Source organism: Ailuropoda melanoleuca, chromosome 10 (genome assembly GCF_002007445.2).
Source record: "Ailuropoda melanoleuca isolate Jingjing chromosome 10, ASM200744v2, whole genome shotgun sequence".
Lineage (NCBI taxonomy): Eukaryota > Metazoa > Chordata > Mammalia > Carnivora > Ursidae > Ailuropoda > Ailuropoda melanoleuca.
Genome location: NC_048227.1, coordinates 83,028,096 through 83,045,508, shown reverse-complemented (window position 1 = coordinate 83,045,508; position 17,413 = coordinate 83,028,096). Strand labels below are relative to the sequence as shown.

The following is a 17,413-nucleotide window of genomic DNA, read 5'->3' as shown; positions in this document are numbered from 1 at the left end:
CGCAGGTAGGCGGGTGCGGGACGGGGACGTGACCGGGCCCGGCCCGCCGACGGCCGAGCGCCGCTCGGGCCCGTCCTCCCGCGGGTGTCGCGTTCGCGCGCGCGGAGCGGGAGGCGCCGGGGTGGGCGCCAGGAGCCCCGGGAGAAACTCACCGCCGCCTCGCGCGCGCCTGCTGCGGCGACAAGTTTGCAGGGCTGAGAGTTTCACTCTTCCCGTTGCCGGGGGTGCACTGAGGTGGAGGAAGTGTGACAGTGGTGGCTCTGAGTGGAACCCGCAGCTCGGAACTTGCGGTGGGCGGCAGGGGCCCTGCGCAGGCGCCCGCCCGGACCCGCCGCCCTTCAACAGGGACCCACCCTGGGCTGGCAGTGACGGTTGCGCCTTCTAGAAAATACCGACTCCCGGGAAGGGTCTGCTCGCAAAGAACAGGGTCTAGACAGAGGCAGCGTTTCTAAAATAAGATCGGCTCTCTTGAGCACGTCATTGTTTCTCCTTTGCAGTTACGACCATGTACAGGTATGTGCTCTTTGATTTTTTGGAAATAACAAAACTTTTAACTGATTTAGGATATAAGGTAACTGAAATGTGCTTTGCTGTGTTTTTAAGTTTAAATTCTACCAACTGGAATCCAGTAAGCCAGGATGATTCATTAACCTGATTTCTTTTTTTCTTCTGCATTTCTGGCATATGAGAAAAGATTTTTTTTTTTGAAAGCAAGATATCAGGTATTTTTTGAAATGCTAAAATCAGCAAAGCTTCCCAAGAATATTGTACTTCGTAGGGACGTGGTTCAGGCTTTTATGCCTTTTAACCCAGAGCTGAACAGCAGTGAATGCAGAAAGAAAGTTGCCCTCGAAAGTGCAGTGTTCTTAGTAGTCAAAGAAAAAGTTATTTAAGTATTTTTTTAAGATTTTATTTATTTATTTGACAGAGATGGAGGCAGCCAGAGAGAGAGGGAACACAAGCAGGGGGAGTGGGAGAGGAAGAAGCAGGCTTGCAGGCTCCCAGTGGAGGAGCCTGATGTGGAGCTTGATCCCAGAACGCCAGGATCATGCCCTAAGCCCAAGGCAGACGCTTAACGACTGAGCCACCCAGGCGCCCCATTATTTAAGTTTGATACAGTTATTATGGAAGCAACCCCACTGTCCATGACAGATAAATGGATAAACAAGATGCATTACCCATGCACACACCACCTACAGAATATTTCTCAACCATAGAAAAGAATGGGATTTTGCCATTTGCAAAAACATGGGTGGACCTAGAGAGCATTACACATAAGTCAAGCAGAAAAAGGCAAGTACCATATGATTTCACCCATGTGTGGAATCTAAAAAAGAAAACAAATGAATAAACAAACAAAAAGCAGAAACAGACCCATAAATAGTGAGACCAAACTGATGGGTTGCCAGAGGAAAAATAGTGGGAAATGGGCAAAATGAGTGAAGGAGAGTGTGAGATCCAGGCTTGCAGTTATGGAATGAGTAAGTCATAGGGATAAAAGGTACAGCACAAAGAATATAGTCAATGTTATTATAATAGTGTTGTACGGTGATAGTAGTTATACATGTGAGCACAGCATACCTATACTTGTGGGATCGCTATGTCGTACACCTGAAACTAATGTAACATGGGGTGTCAACTACACTTCAATAGGATGAAATCAGAAAGGAGACAAACCATGAGAGACTCTGGACTCTGGGAACTTAACTGAGGGTTACAGAAGGGAGGTGGGTAGGGAGATGGCGTAAGCAGGTGATGGGTAATAAGGGGGGCACATGTGGTGATGAGCACTGGGTGTTATATGCAACTAATGAATCAGTGAACACTACATCAAAAACTAATGATGTACTGTATGCTGGCTAACTGAACATAATACAAGAATTTTTTTAAATAAAAAAGGAAAAACACAGTAATAAGTTCAATACAGTTACAAAAGTTAAGAAGTGTGCATATCGATGTTGGAGAGATTTTTAAACAATAGATATTATACCCCAAAAATGTTTCTCTTCCAAATCCTGCATTTCTCAAAAAGTATAGTCTTTTTATTTTATTTTGTATTCATAAATATATTTATAATATATTATTATATGATTTTATATTATATTATTTTATAGCTATTTCCTACATATGCTGAATGGGAAGAGACTACTCCTGACTTAGATATTGAGTCTTCAACTAACAGATATGAATTTTCTTGTTTCTATATTTAATCAAAGAGAGTAATAAAGCTTGCTCCATAATTGGGTTGTGGGGCTGACATTAGAAGGGAGTAATATTGTTGGCATTAAGGCAAAATTTGAGGGGAAAAAAAAAACAGAAGACTCTTTTCTGATCCACAAGACCCAGGTACTTTCTTAGCTCTTCTAAAAGCATTGCTGTTTTCTTCTGGGTCTTCAGGCACCCTAAGGACTGCTGGAAAAACCAGGTTAGAAGCTACCTGGATACCATACTTATCTCTAAATAGAGAGTGATTTCTATCCTGATGGGTCAGCCACAGTGTCTACTAAACAGTGTGGGCTGTGGGTTAGATGACATTGGCACTCTTGGGTAGGGAAATACTTAAATTTTTTAACGTTTTAGCACAAATATTCAGTCACCTAGCTCAGTATTTGGATCAGGCTATATAAACCAAACATTCAAAGACAAAAAAAAAAAAAAAAAAACCTCAACAGCATCAACATTTTAGGAAAGTTAAATGATTGATTTAAATTTTAAAAAGTTAAAAATTAAATTGATATTTAATTTCAGGTAAGCTTTTAACAGAATTCAGAACACCCGTGATTTTCCCTCAAGGCAGGCATGACACCCACATTCATTTTCACTCTCTAAACTCTCCAGGGACAGAGTTTCACCAGTGAGTTTATCCTTGTTGCATATCAAAATCTACCCTGTGGGTGCATTCCCATGCTTACTCTTCAGTGAAGATAAGGAGATGTGGTCAGCATCGTATAAACAAGCATCTGAAGCCGATAAGAGAGAGAGGGAGAAGATGACTTCCCAAGGTCATGTTCTCCTCTCCCCAAGCCTTTCAGAGGTATCCATTGCTGTAGAATAATTCTGAACTCGCCTACAAGGTTTTGTGTGGACCACTCCTTCCTGTCTCTCAGCCTTACCTCACACCACTTACTTCCTGCTATACTGTCCTTTTTCCAGTGCCTAGAGCAAGCCAAACCATTTTTCATCTCAGAGACTTCATACTTGTAGTTCCTTCTGCTAGACTCTTCCTACCCCCTATCCCTAAGCCACAATTCTAACTCCTGCTCAGACTTGGCATCTCACCTCCAATAAGCCTCCCTCAAGGGGATCTGCCCAAGATCCCCAAAGAAGGAAAAGAATATGGAGCTTATTATGTATGTCTAGGAACAAATGAGCCTAGCTTTACTTTTGGAGCTTTTAGAATACAGCATAAATATCACTACTACATCTATGCTTATTAGAACTAATTTGCTATAATTAACGTCGTGAAGGTATGTGTTGAAGTCTTTGTTCTTTGATATCAGCACAGCAGCTTTTGGGTATTCTATTTCACTGAGAAGTTATTTGTACACACACAGTTGGTTCCAGTGGTCTTATTAAGTTCCCTTCATTATTTTTTAACTTTTAATTTTGAGATAATTTGACACTTACAAAAAAGTTTCAGAAACCATAGGCTTTCTGTAAATGCCTTAGCTGGTTTCTCCCAGGTTTAACATCTTACATAACCATTGTACATTGTTCAGAACCAGGACATTAACGTTGGTATAATAGACTCACCAAACTATAGACCTTGCTAGGATTTCAACCATTTTTCCACTAAGGCTCTTTTTCTGTTCCAGGATCCCACTTTACCTTTTGCTGTCTTGTCTCCTTCGTCTCCTCCAATCTATGACAATTCCTCAGCCTGTTTTTGCTTTCCTGTCCTTGACACTTTGGAGTGTCATCTCTTCTTAGAATGTCCTCCATTGGTCGTGTGATGTTTCTTCACGATGAGAGTGAGGTTATTCCTTTAGAGCAAATTATGTTGTCTTTCTCAGTGCATCGTAGCAAAGGATTTATGATATCAGTATGTCCTGTTTGTGGGGACGTTAACCTTGATCGCTTGGGTAAGGTGGTGTCTGCAGGGATTTTCATTGTGTAGTTACTGTTACTTTGGGGAAGACATAAGGTCATTTCTTGTACATTTGCATGGCTTCCACATTTCTCAGCTCATCCCCAGCCTGTCTAAAGAGCATCACGTATCCCAGATCCAAGCATGTGGTGTAGAATTGCCAGCCTTACTCCAGAATGTGTCTACCTACTGCCTGTAACTCTTTATTGAGCTGCCTCTAGAACAAATCCAGGAAAGGCAGTATTCACTCTCAGAGAATAACAAAGGAGATTTGTTCTCTCTGCGAGGTGGTGTGGTATAGGAACAACGTGGTAGGGCGGAGGAGGGACTGACAGTTCTCTGAGTGCACCTTTGGTATGGCTCTGACTGGTAGAGCCATAGGTGGGACACATATTTCCCATTTAAGCATAAACTTTGGACAAAGGAATGGGTAGATGGAATTATTTGTGTTATAAAATGAATATGTTAAGATAAGCATTTCAACATAAAACATTAATTATTTTTTATAATATATATTTTTAAGATTTTTAAATTTATTTTCAAGAAAGAGAACACGGAAGCAGAGACGGGGTGGGGGGAGCAGAGGGACAAGCTGACTCTGCACTGAACCCAGGGCTTGACGTGGGGCTCGATTCCACGAGTCTGAGATCATGACCTGAGCCGAAATCAAGAGTCAGACGCTAGCCGACTGAGCCACCCAGGTGCCCCTATATCTGTGTTGCCTTTGTTAGTCCTTGGCATAGTACCTTTCACAAAATATTACTCAGTAAATTTGCGGGTTTTTGCTTAAAAGCACCTTTAACTACACACATGAAGTTTTTTAAAAATGATTTTTTGTTTGCATCTTTTTCTTCTTTGTACAATTTTACCAGGTATCATTGACACCTTTATCTCCATGATGATTTTAAAAAATAGACATCTGAGAATCAGCTGCAGCTTAAAGTAGCATATATTTTAATGAGTAGCATCATTTTATCCATCTTATTAACATTACACTATGCTATGAGTGTGATATTTTGAAAACATTCTGATTTTTCTTGGTCCATATTTATGTTTGTGTGGCACAAAAACTGATACCAGAAAAATGAATTAAATCATTACAATCAATTCCAAGATACATCAATTACTTATAAAATTGGAGAACAAGAAAACTTTAGGGGAAAATTGCCTGCTGGGGCATTAAAATTAAATCCTCTACTTTAGTTTTCAGAATTCCTTTGGATATAGAAACCTGGGGTTGACAGGACATTATGAAAGTCCCATTCAACAGCTCCTCATATGAATCTCCTCCACAGCATTACTTCCAGATCATTACCTGTCTGCTGTTTGAGTACCTGTCATCATGGGACACTCACTGCCTGGCACCCAAGGGAGGATGTCCTGTTACAACAGACTTCCAACTGTGAAAATATCCTTCCATGTAAAGAGCTAAGGTCTCACTCCCTTGCATCTTCACCCATAGTTGGTCCTTACTCTATGCTGCTGAAGCCATGCACAACAGGCCATACAGATAACCGAACGTACCATCTGTGTCTTTTCCCCTATCAGCCAACCACCTTCCAGTTACGTCATGCCAGCCTCTCTCTCCTGGTCTTTCTAGCATGTGTGTGTTTCAGTTTGTCTGCAAGTTTCCAAGCTGCCTCATGAGGAGACAGCTGGTCTACTAACATTTCAAACACGCCTGGCATGTTTGTCCTTAATGTCCTTAATGATTCAGCATCAGGTTCTTAGTGAACATAGGTTTCCTGATACCTGAAAGCTGCCCTCCTTTTCTTTGTTGTCCTCTCCTAAGAGACACAGACTCTGAACCCTCATTTCAACTCAGGCTTTCATATGAAGACAATTTCATTTCGTGGAGGTAGTTTTCTTTCTGTTTGCTTCTCGAAGGATAGAAGATGGAAGTATGGCATAGTGTTTGATCTAGAACTTGTGTCTGTGATGCAATTAAGGATACTCTTTTCTGGAAAGAAAAATTTTCCTGATTATCTATTCAACTCTAGTTCTGTTTTTTGACTGTGGTGGTCACCATATTGCACATTGAGCCCCAAAATGGCTCCCATACAGCTGCCACAGTCCCTTCATGCGTGGCTTTCTCGGAGGCCGGCTCTGCCTCCAGTCACAGAGAACTAGCATACTTTTTCTGCTACAGACTTGTCAGTAAGTTGTCCTCAGACGTCCTGATTCTCAACATGTATGCTTTTCATCCAGCCTCCTCAAAGTTCCATGCCATACAGTTGCATTTGTATTTTGGTGGTATGAGGGTTTTTTTGGCAACTGCATTGTCCTACTTAAAACATGTGCTTGCATTATTTCTTCCATTTAATTTTTTTCCCTCTCAACTTTGCAGATCTTTTGCCTCTTGCATCGATCCCCTCATCTTTACTTTCTGGAGAGTCGGCAGCCCTTCAAGCATTCGTCGTTCTCCTCAGTAAATGCTGGGTTCATGTTTGAGGAAAGATGCAAGCAAACAAAATATATCTCTTGCATTAGTTTTCTGAAACTGCCATAACAAAGTACCACAAACTGAGTGGCTTAAAATAACGTAAATGTATTCTCTCACAGTTGTGGAAGCTAGAAGCCTGAAATTCCGATGTGGGCAGGGCTGACTCCCTCTGAGGGCTATGAAGGAACATCTGATGCCGTGCGTCTCTCCTAGCTTTCGGTGGTTGCTGAAATCCTTGGCACCCTTTGGCTTGCTGATCGTCATTCCAATTCTCTGCCTTCGCATGGAGCTGTCCCTGTCTCTTCACACAATCTTCCCTCTGTGCACGTCTCTCTTTGTGTCCAAATTTCCCCCTTTTATAAGGATACCAGTCATATTGGATTAGGCCCACCCTAATGACCTCTTTTTAACTGATTACCTCTCTAAAGACCCTACACCTAATTAAGGTTACTTTATGAGGTACCGGGGGTTAGGATTTCAACATACTTCTTTTGGGAGGCACAACTGGATTCATAAGTACCTGCCATACCCTCACAGGCTCATAGGGCAAGATCCATGAGCTTGGCTTCTAACGTGCAGAAAAGCTACCTTTTCAGCCCCATGCGGTGGCTCTCCTCCTCAGCATGTTCATAGTCTATGTCCTCTGCCAAAGGGCAACCTTCATAGAAGTGTCATGCCTGAAAGTCTCTCCTGAGAATGTTGAGGGCAGAGATGAGGTCTTCTCTTGTACTTTCCATAGCATGAACATAAGAGAGAGACACCATTTGGTAATACATTCAAATATGGAATTGCTGTTTTGTAAGCCTAAAACTAATACAATGTTATAGGTCAATTCTAGTTCAATAAAAGAGGTGGGGAGCCATCAATGGTGTGTAATCAAGACAGTGCAGTGTAAATTTCTTCAGCAGACAGGCTCACTCTCCTCGGACCCCTGCCTCCTGCCTCAGCTCCTCCGAGGGGCACTTTCACTGCAAAATCCTCACTCTTGCACCAACAGGGACCATTTTCACAGTTAAGGCTAACTATCCATCTGATTCCAAGCCAGCCCTCCTCCTCCATTTTAGATTAAAATATATGTATTGCAAAAAGTCCACTGAATTATCTACCAAATGCTTTACTTTGTGATTGTAAAAATTAGCTCGTAATTCCTAAGTGTAAAATAGAATATCACATGCAGCTCAGGTGCAAATCACTTAGGGGAATAAGGTATTCGAGGTGATCAGACTTAACCAAGAAGAATTACCTTATCCATTTTGAGTTTTCAAAGTTAAAATAAACCTGACACAATATGATCTGAGCACTCTTCATTCATCCAGTGTCGTTCATTCATATCTATCAGGAACAGTTGTAGGCATTGAGGTGAACATGAAAACAAGGTCTCTTTCTTCACAGAGCTTTTAGTCACAGACAGGTAATTACGTTAAAGTAAAAATGCCAGAATTGAGAAAATCACAGTTCTTTAAAAGCAGAGAACAAGGTAACCAACTAAATCTAGAAGGCAGGCAGGGCTCCCTCTAAAAAGGGTCCTCTAAACTGAGACTCATAAGAGTTGCTGGCATATATATATATTAGACATATATAAAATTTTATATATATCACTTCACATTCTCCCTATTGAAGGAGAAAAGTTGCATTATATAAGCAGTGAGCTGTCAAAGTAAATGTCTTGCTTATGAACCAGTACTTCCAATGCTTTTAGGAAAAACATAAATTTAATAAATAGTTACAGGTAGGCTATCATCCAAATTATGTAAAACAATTATAATTCAACATGAACTCAGCTCTTTTTCATTTCAAATATTAGCAGGAAAATACAGGCATACCTCATTTTATTGCACTTTGTCGATATGGCATTTTTCACAAAGTGAAGATTTGTGGCAAGCCTGCCTCCAGCAGGTAGGTCCCCGTCAGCATTTGCTCACTTTGTATCTCTGTATCACACTTTGATGATTCCAATGATAGTTCAAACTTTTTCATTATTATTTTCTTAATAATAATTTTTTATTATGTTATGTTAGTCACCATACAGTATATCCTTAGTTTTTGATGTAGTGTTCCATGATTCATTGTTTGCATATAACACCCAGTGTTCATGCAATACATGCCCCCCTTAATACCCATCATCGGCCTATCCCAGTCCCCCACCTCCCTCCCCTCTGAAGCCCTCAGTTTGTTTCCCAGAGTCCATAGTCTCTCATGGTTCATTCCCCCTTCTGTTTACCCCCCCTTCATTCTTCCCTTCCTTCTCCTACCGATCTTCCTGCTATTTCTTATGTTCCATAAATGAATGAATCCATATGATAATTGTTTTTCTCTGCTTGACTTATTTCACTTAGCATAATCTCCTCCAGTCCCGTCCATTTTGCTGCAAATGTTGGGTAATCGTTCTGAGTAATATTCCATTGTATATATGGGCCACATCTTCTTAATCCAGTCGTCTGTTGAAGGGCATCTCAGCTCCTTCCACAATTTAGCTATTGTGGACAATGCTGCTATGAACATTGGGGTGCATATGGCCCTTCTCTTCACTACATCTGTATCGTTGGGGTAAACACCCAGTAGTGCAATGGATGGATCATAGGGTAGCTCAATTTTTAGCTTTCTAAGGGACCTCCACACTGTTTTCCAAAGTGGCTGTATCAACTTGCATTCCCGCCAACAGTGTAAGAGGGCTCCCCTTTCTCCACACCCTCTCCAACATTTGTTGTTTCCTGCCTTGTCAATTTTTGCCATTAACTGGTGTAAGGTGGTATCTCAAGGTGGTTTTGATTTGAATTTCCCTGATGGCTAATGATTTTGAACATTTTTCCATGTGTCTGTTAGCCCTTTGTACATCTTCATTGGAAAAGTGTCTGTTCATATCTATTCTGCCCACTTTTTGATTTATTTGTTTCTCGTGTATTGAGTAGATCTTGGATACCAGTCTTTTATCTGTAGTGTCATTTGCAAATATCTTCCCCCATTCCATGGGCTGCCTCTTAGTTTTTTTGACTGTTTCCTTGGTTGTGCAGAAGATTTTATCTTGATGAAGTCCCACAAGTTCACTTTTTCTTTTGTTTCTCTTGCCTTTGGAGATGTGTCATGAAAAAGGTTGCTATGGCTGATGTCGTAGAGGTTGCTGCCTATGTTCTCCTCTATGATTTTGATGGATTCCTGTCTCACATCGAGGTCTTTCATCCATTTGGAGTTTATCTTTGTGTATGGTGTGAGAGAGTGGTCAAGTTTCATTCTTTTGCATGTAGCTGTCCAATTTTCCCAGCACCATTTATTGAAGAGACTATCTTTTTTCCACTGGATGTTTTTTCCTGCTTTGTCAAAAACTAGTTGCCCAAAGAGCCGAGGGTCCATTTCTGGGCTCTCTATTCTGTTCCATTGGTCTATATGTCTGTTTTTGTGCTGGTACCATGCTGTCTTTGTGATCACAGCTTTGTAGTATAGCTTGAAATCTGGCAACGTGATACCCCCCAGTTTTGTTTTTCCTTTTCAACAATTCCTTGGTGATTCGGGGCCTTTTCTGGTTCCACACAAATTTAAGGGCTGTTTGTACATTTGTTATGGTTTTTGGTGATCTTTGATCAGTGGTTCTGACTTGCTGAGTGATGGTTAGCTCAGATGATGGTTAATATTTTTTAGCAATAAAGTATCTTTTAATTAAGTTATGTACATTGTTTTCTTAGACATAATGCTATTGCACATTTTGTAGACAAGAGTATAGTGTAAACATAACTTTCGTATTCACTGGGAAACCAAAAAATGCATTTGACTCACTTTATTGTGATACTGACTTTAGTGCAGTGGCTTGGAACAGAAACTGCAGTCTAGGGTGTACCTGCAAAGCTATATCCTGCCCTAAGCGTAGTCTATCTATAAGTTACCAAATAGTTAATATTCCCTTTCTCACCTACAATTCTTTCTTATAAAACTACACATCAGCAAACAAAACATGGGCAGGAGTAAGGAGCTTAGCAGCCATCAGACAGCCGGACTTCACGGTCATTGGCAGCCTCAAGTCACTGTGGTCTGTGGCTCTTTGCAATACCGAATCAAACCACACACGGTTATCAAAAGGCACAATTGTTACAGCTGTGGTTTTGCAAGATAGGGCTGGTGTCCTAGGTGCTATTTCCCACTTCCTTAATCAACACAGCCCTTTGAAGGCTCTGTTGGCTTTACTGAGCAAGAACAAAGGGAATGTCTTAATTGATCCATTCTCTCAGTTGTCCCTGGAGAAGTTCCAAGGCTGTCAGTGCAGCAGTGCCCTCGGCTTCTCTTTGTGGGTGGCCTCTTCATTGTTGCTCTGCTTTTCTCATGACCAGGGCTTTTTTCCATCTTTGTGTCAGTTAAGGACCTAAAAGAGCTGATCTTCAGTGTGGCCCAAGCAGCATGCGGGACTTCTGTACATTTTCTTGCATATAGTTGCACAACTTCATCCAAGCACAGTTCAACCCCAAAGAGGTCTGATCGTAGTCCTGGTCACCCACAAAAACATCACAGCACCTACTTGTCACTATAGAGGAGAGTTACCCTACTGAAAACATGTTTACCTTTCTTTTTTTTTAATTAATTAATTTATTTTTTTAAAGTTCCATGATTTATTACTTGCGTATAACACCCAGTGCACCATGCAATACGTGCCCTCCTTAATACCCATCACCAGCCTATCCCATTCCCCCACCCCCTCCCCCCTGAAGCCCTCAGCTTGTTTCTCAGAGTCCACAGTCTCTCATGGTTCCTTCCCCCATATGGTTTCACTCATTTATGGAACATAAGAAGTAGGAAGATCAGTAGGAGAAGAAAGAGAAGAAGAAAGGGGGGGATAAACAGAGAGGGGGAACATGTTTCTCTTTCTGACAGTGTTTTTGATGGCTACTGTACACTTCCATTTTGGTCTTGTTCAGCTGAAAAATCTGAGATTACAATGGTGATCACACCATCAACCTCATTTACCTCAAAATCCCAGTCAACAATGAACAAGAAGTCCCACGTGCTACCACTAAAATCTCCACTAAACAATTACTTCTGAGTTACTTTCCACTAAATAATTATTTTTAAAACTCTGACTTTTTCTATTAATCATTTTCTCACATTTTTGTCTTGCCGACTTTCTCTCTGAAAATTCCAAGTGATAGAAATATGAATAAAAGAATGGCTTTGCTCCTGTGAGAATAAAGAAGTACTAGTTGTGAAAATGATTTGAAAAATAGATGATATTTCGTTAATACTTGTTGATTGAACTTGGAATTCCCAACAGCTATTCTTTTCAGTACCTTAGTGGTCCCAAATAGGTTGCCCTTAACTCTTTTCTTCTTTTTTTTACTAATAATTTTTTATTATGTTATGTTAGTCACCGTACACTACATCCTTAGTTTTTGATGTAATGTTCCATGATTCATTATTTGCGTATAACACCCACTGCACCATGCAATACGTGCCCTCCTTAATACCCATCACCGGCCTATCCCAAACCCCCACCGCCCTCCCCTCTGAAGCCCTCAGTTTGTTTCCCAGAGTCCATAGTCTCTCGTGGTTCATTCCCCCTTCTGTTTACCCCCCCTTCATTCTTCCCTTCCTTCTCCTACTGATCTTCCTGCTATTTCTTATGTTCTATTAATGAGTGAAACCATATGATAATGGTCTTTCTCTCTTACTTTCATCTTTTCCTTTCCAAGGCAAGGTATCAAGTACTACAGGCTCCAACCCACATTCGAATCTACTTCTTCGCAGTTACTATGATGCTCATTATTACAAATCAAGATACTTTAGAGATCACAAAATGTAGAGAAAATCAAGTTCTGTCCACAAAAGGCTAATTTCTAAAAGGGAAAGGAAGACATTCACATAAGTGATGACATAAAGTAGTACAGCTGGTTTTCTAACCATGGGGCTGACATATACAACTTAATAACGGCGTCTTCAAAATAGGCCTTTTAGAAGGTGATGGACAAAAATCTCACCACAACGTATTTTTTAACCTCCTTTTTACAGAGTTCCCAGTAGAGCCTGTCCATGTTGGTCAGAATAGCCCATTAAGTGGCAAACCTTCATCTCGGAGGTATGATTTAATTTTCAAAAGCATTCCAAGCCATTTCCAACAAACTTGGGTAATCAAGCTGGAAAATCAGGCTATGATTGGGCAAAAGCAAGGTGTGACTATAAAAAAAAAATGAGATGGAATTTCTTGCATGTTTATAAGCTACCTCTGAAAACAATTACAGCTGAAAGGAAGCATGCCCCAAATGCCATGAGCTGAGCAGTACCATAGGAATAATTACAAACCCTCCCCTGGAAACTATATGGAAGATACACAGTCTCTTGGATGGGTAAACCCCAATACATTTCTTTTAAAAAGTAGTCTGGACTTTAAGGTCTTGCTTGCTACTAGGTACGAACAGTGATAGTCAAAAACATGTTTAAGCACATAAATTTATTTGTTGAGGTGTGGCTATAAAGAAATAGCACTGCTTTTTTCTGTATGACTCATGCATCACTCATCCACATAAATGTTCACATTCCTGGCAGGGAAAGCATATTATTGATGGATTGTGTCCCAGATTCAGACAATCTCTGCTGGCTCCATGAGACCAGAGACTTCTGTGGGTTTCTGGCTTCTGCTGCCCCCTAGTGCCTATCAGTTTCTATTTCTAGCACACAGTAGGTGCCCAGTAACTGTGTTGAATGAATGACCTGACTATGTACAGTTCCACCAGGATAAGCTTCAATGAAGAACAAATACTTGGATTTTCCTCATTGAATTTCTTCTGTCTCTTCTTAGAAGAAATCATCTATCACATGCAAAATGTACAATGATCATACAATCCCTTCTTCCCACAACACTGTTCTTAAGAGCATTTCCTAAAGGCGGTAGGTGAGTATCCTACTATAGGAGCCCTGTCTTGGTCAGAACGCCTGGGCTCAGTCAAGTATCCACCAAATGGCTGAATAACCACGGCCAAGTCATGCAGCTTCTCTGGGGCATTATCAATTCATCTCTAAACTAAGAATAGTAACTAAGACGGACAACACTAAACGAATAATGATTGAGCTCTTTTTTTGTGCCAGGCACTGTTCCAGGAGGTCTATGTAAAGAATTTTATTTAATCATCCCATCCATCCTACAGTGCACATAGTATTGTTTTATTTTACAAAGAGGAAATTGAGATGTGGAGGTTAAGAAACTGACTTGAGTGCACATGGCTGGTAAGTGGTAGGGCAGGGAGGGAGTGGGCTCCAGTGTGGCTCTGGAACTCTTGTTCTTAGAGCTTCTCTCTGACCTACTCACATAAACAATTACTAGAAGCCAGTGAGCGAGGCCAGGTGGCAGCCCTGTGTGAGGTACAGTAAGTATTATCAGAGAGAACATCGAGGCAGCACACACAGACAGCAATGAGTGGGCCAAGAGAGAGTAGAGAAATAACTGTGGTTCAGGAAAGACCATCGAGTTTATAGGAACTCATGTTAACCCCAACCCATGCTTTCTCCTTTATAAAACACAGCTGTGTATCCTTTCTGAGGTAAATAGTTCCAGAATCATATTTTAAGGGCTGATTTTAAATGACTAGTTTTTAAGGGTCCTTGATATATAATTAGAGAAGAGAGGAGAAAGAGGAATTAATATTTTTCAAGAGAACTAGTTTACAACTTGAGACAAAAGGAAATCTCTTTTTCCTTTCAGCATGATGAAGTTAGAACAAGACCCAAGAAAATTTGTCTAAAGGCAGCAATACCGTTTGGCTTTCATTTGGTGATTAGGACACATTACGTACAGCTCGTGCCCTCTGAAATGGGTTCATCACCGTCTGGTGCTGTTTGTTAACTCTTTTAACCTCACTCCGCACAATAAAGAACTAATACAAGCCTATCCAGGTATTTTCCTATTTCAAAAGACACTGCAATGTGTAGCAGCCACTTGCCGTGTGTGGGCTACCGTTTCTTCATTAAAAAGCATCTGTTGAGTGTCTTTTGACTGTTGGTCCCCTGCATACAATGTAAGTTGGCCAAGGTGGTTTCAAGATACCAAGATTTGGCAGTTCAGGCAGTTCCCACCCCCATTCAGTCCTTCTGGGAATCTGGATCCTGCCCTGCCGCCATGATTTATGTGAGCCCCACCAGCCCCTGATTAGTTCAGTTCAAAAGCATTTATTTGCCAGGTGCTGGTGATACAAAGACTATAAGACATGGAGCCCAATGTCAAACAGATTAGAACCTGGTGATCCCTTAACTCTGCTCTAGCTTCAGAAGGGGTTGGGGGCTGGGGATTGGAGACATTCTCTGGGTAAGGCTGGGCAGGGTTTCCTCTGTGCTAAGTTTCCCTAGTTAGTCGTGAGCTTGAGAAACTTGAGTGGCCCCAAAGGGGAAGTCACCAGAGGTGGACACATTTGACTGTTGAGCCTCTTACAGCCTGGTTGTTTTCCTCACTGGTGGATGAACATACGGTCCATAACAGGAAAATCAAATTCCTCAGCACCCCAAAGACAGAGGTTTGGGTCACCACAAGACTGATTACCCTGACCCTTCGTGAGTTCACTCTAAAAACCTCACACTTTTTATGGGTGTACGTTAAGCACTAAATTATACATGAGCTTTTCCCACAGTATAATGAAATGGAAATATCTTTGATGGTCAGGCATATAATTAAAACTGCAACATTTCCTAGAGGATGTAGTGTTAGCTTTGAGGCCACTAGGAAAATGTTGCATACCATTTCGCTACACCTGGAGATCTGTATTTATGCAAGGTAACTCTTGGCTCAAATGTAGTAGCCACATTCTATAACATTCCATCAATGAAGTTGTCATAGATTTACCCATGTCAAATGTCATTTATCTCTTCTCTTCCTACCAGAAGGACCCAAGAATATAGACAGGACTTTCTCCTTATGGTGAACAACATAAATGAGTCTAGGCTGGAAAACTTCCCCAAAGGTCAAGATATTACAAAAGGAAAATAAACAGTGAGAGCAGACACAAATCTGAAGGGTGTGGCTTATGGATAGAGCTAACCAATCATTACTTGGAAGTTCATTAGGTAGACACCTCCTTGCTGACCTCTCGCAGCTTTGATAAGGCAGAGGGCTTCTTAAATAGCTGCAATTCAAGGGGCACCATTAAGTATCCCTCCGTTGCCCAAAGTCCATACCTGCTCAGGAAAGCTCAAAAGGAGCCCAGAGTTCCCACCCCTTTTTGAGGTCTGCTGAGTTCCATTTTCTCTTCAAAGACCAGCCTCTTACCCAGATGACTGTCATCAAGAATGCCCACCCCACCCCACTCCCCTTTAGTGGAGACCATGCATACCCTACATAACATCACATCATCATCATGCCATTAAATTGGTCCAAGCCAATCTTCATTAGATGGATATACACAGGAAGGAATGAGGGGTCCTTTAGTTCCAAAAAATGCTCTAGGAGGAGGGCACCAAAATTGTAGAGGCACAGAACAGTGGAGCAAGTTAGGAAATTGCTGGTAATTTGGCTAGTGAATATGGTGCATTTGGCAGAATTGCAAAAGCGAAGTTCAGACCACACCATGAAGAATCTTGCGTTCCAAACTGAAGTCATAATCCTACAGCACTCCCAGAAATAAAATTCTGTGCGCCAATCCAACAGCTCTATAATGTAGGATGTGAAATGGATGGACTATCAGAGAATCAGAGCTATACTTAGAGGCCATAAATCTATATGAACAAAAATGCTTTTGTTACTCATAAGCTGGCACTTGACTCCTGACATCGATGTGGGTGGGACATAGTTTCACTTCAGTGTTGAGTAAATTATCTTATCAGTCTGGGCACGTTAGAAAAATGACTTATCTCAATTTGAATGTTTACTCAGGAGTGTCTTCCTTTATGTTTTCCAAACTTGAAACACAGTGCCTAAGAACTTCACAAAGATTTAAAAACCACGAGTAAATACTAGTTATCAATTGTCTTTGTCTAATTGTGCTAGTTCTTCTCTTTAAAAAAAGTGCTAGTTCTATTTGTTATTACTCCTTTGCATCATCAAAACAGATAAAAGGGCAAGTATTCCTTGATAAATCCTCATCTGTTAGCTTTCAAAGCATAGGAATTCTGTTACTAAGACCCTTGCAGCTCTCCCTCATCAGGAGGCCCTGTTGTTTCTACTTTGAAACAGAACTGGGAGCTGCCCACCCACCTCCATATCCACAGCCAGCATCAGGGTTCAAGCCCATCCTTCCTCACTAAGACTATTATAATTATGGTCTTGCTGGTCTCTCCAGTTCTAGTCCTGCCCCCATCCAATCTTTCTCCCCTCAGTAATGAATTAATCTATTTGAAATATAAATAGGCTCATGGTGTGCCCTATTTAAAGGGTTTCAGTACTTTCCCACTGAATTTCAGGTGGAATCCTGATACTTTCCCAAGGGCGTATAGAGATGGCCACTCCAGCTCTATGTACTTTTTCAATTTCTTCTTGGCCACTCTCCTCTTCCTCACTTTTTTTTTTTTTTCCCAAACACAGTTTGACAGTTCCAAGGAACTGTCTTTTTGGATGAGATTTTTTTTCCACCTCAGGGGTCTTTGCCTGGAACATTGCCCTCCCACCCCAAGCTGACTCGTAAGACCCTATGTGAGTAGGTACTGTGGCCCACTGCTCCAACCTTATTCCCTTTCATAGCCTAATCACCAAATTTATAAGCGCATGTTTGTTTCTTTTTTTACTTGTTAATGGTGTCCCTCTTCCTGCTAGCCTGGGAACTCCAGAAGGGCAGGAACTCATCTGTATTCACCATCAGATATCTACATAGTAGCACCTACTTCATTTCCTGCAGCTGCCTTCACAAAGGACCACGGGCTAAGTGGCTTAAAACAACGGAAATTTATTTTCTTATAGTTCTGGAGGTTAGAAGTACAAAATCAAGGTGTTG

At 41.2% G+C, this 17,413-nt stretch overlaps 1 protein-coding gene and 1 long non-coding RNA gene across 3 annotated transcripts in view; one reads left to right on the top strand and one right to left on the bottom strand.

The window, feature by feature from the left end:
* Window positions 1-265, bottom strand: part of LOC105235789 — a 78,949-nt gene extending 78,684 nt beyond the window's left edge. The window contains exon 1 of the long non-coding RNA XR_002141896.2: window positions 153-265. This is a non-coding gene — a long non-coding RNA (uncharacterized LOC105235789). The remainder of the gene's footprint in view (window positions 1-152) is intronic.
* The window catches only part of IL20RA (interleukin 20 receptor subunit alpha), a 34,318-nt gene continuing 16,983 nt past the window's right edge, over window positions 79-17,413 (top strand). Inside the window, exons 1-2 of one of the 2 annotated variants that reach the window (XM_034669194.1) lie at window positions 79-513; window positions 12,516-12,582. The gene's annotated coding sequence lies outside the window, so the exon portion shown is untranslated. The remainder of the gene's footprint in view (window positions 514-12,515; window positions 12,583-17,413) is intronic. The other variant, XM_019795071.2, reaches the window with a different exon arrangement.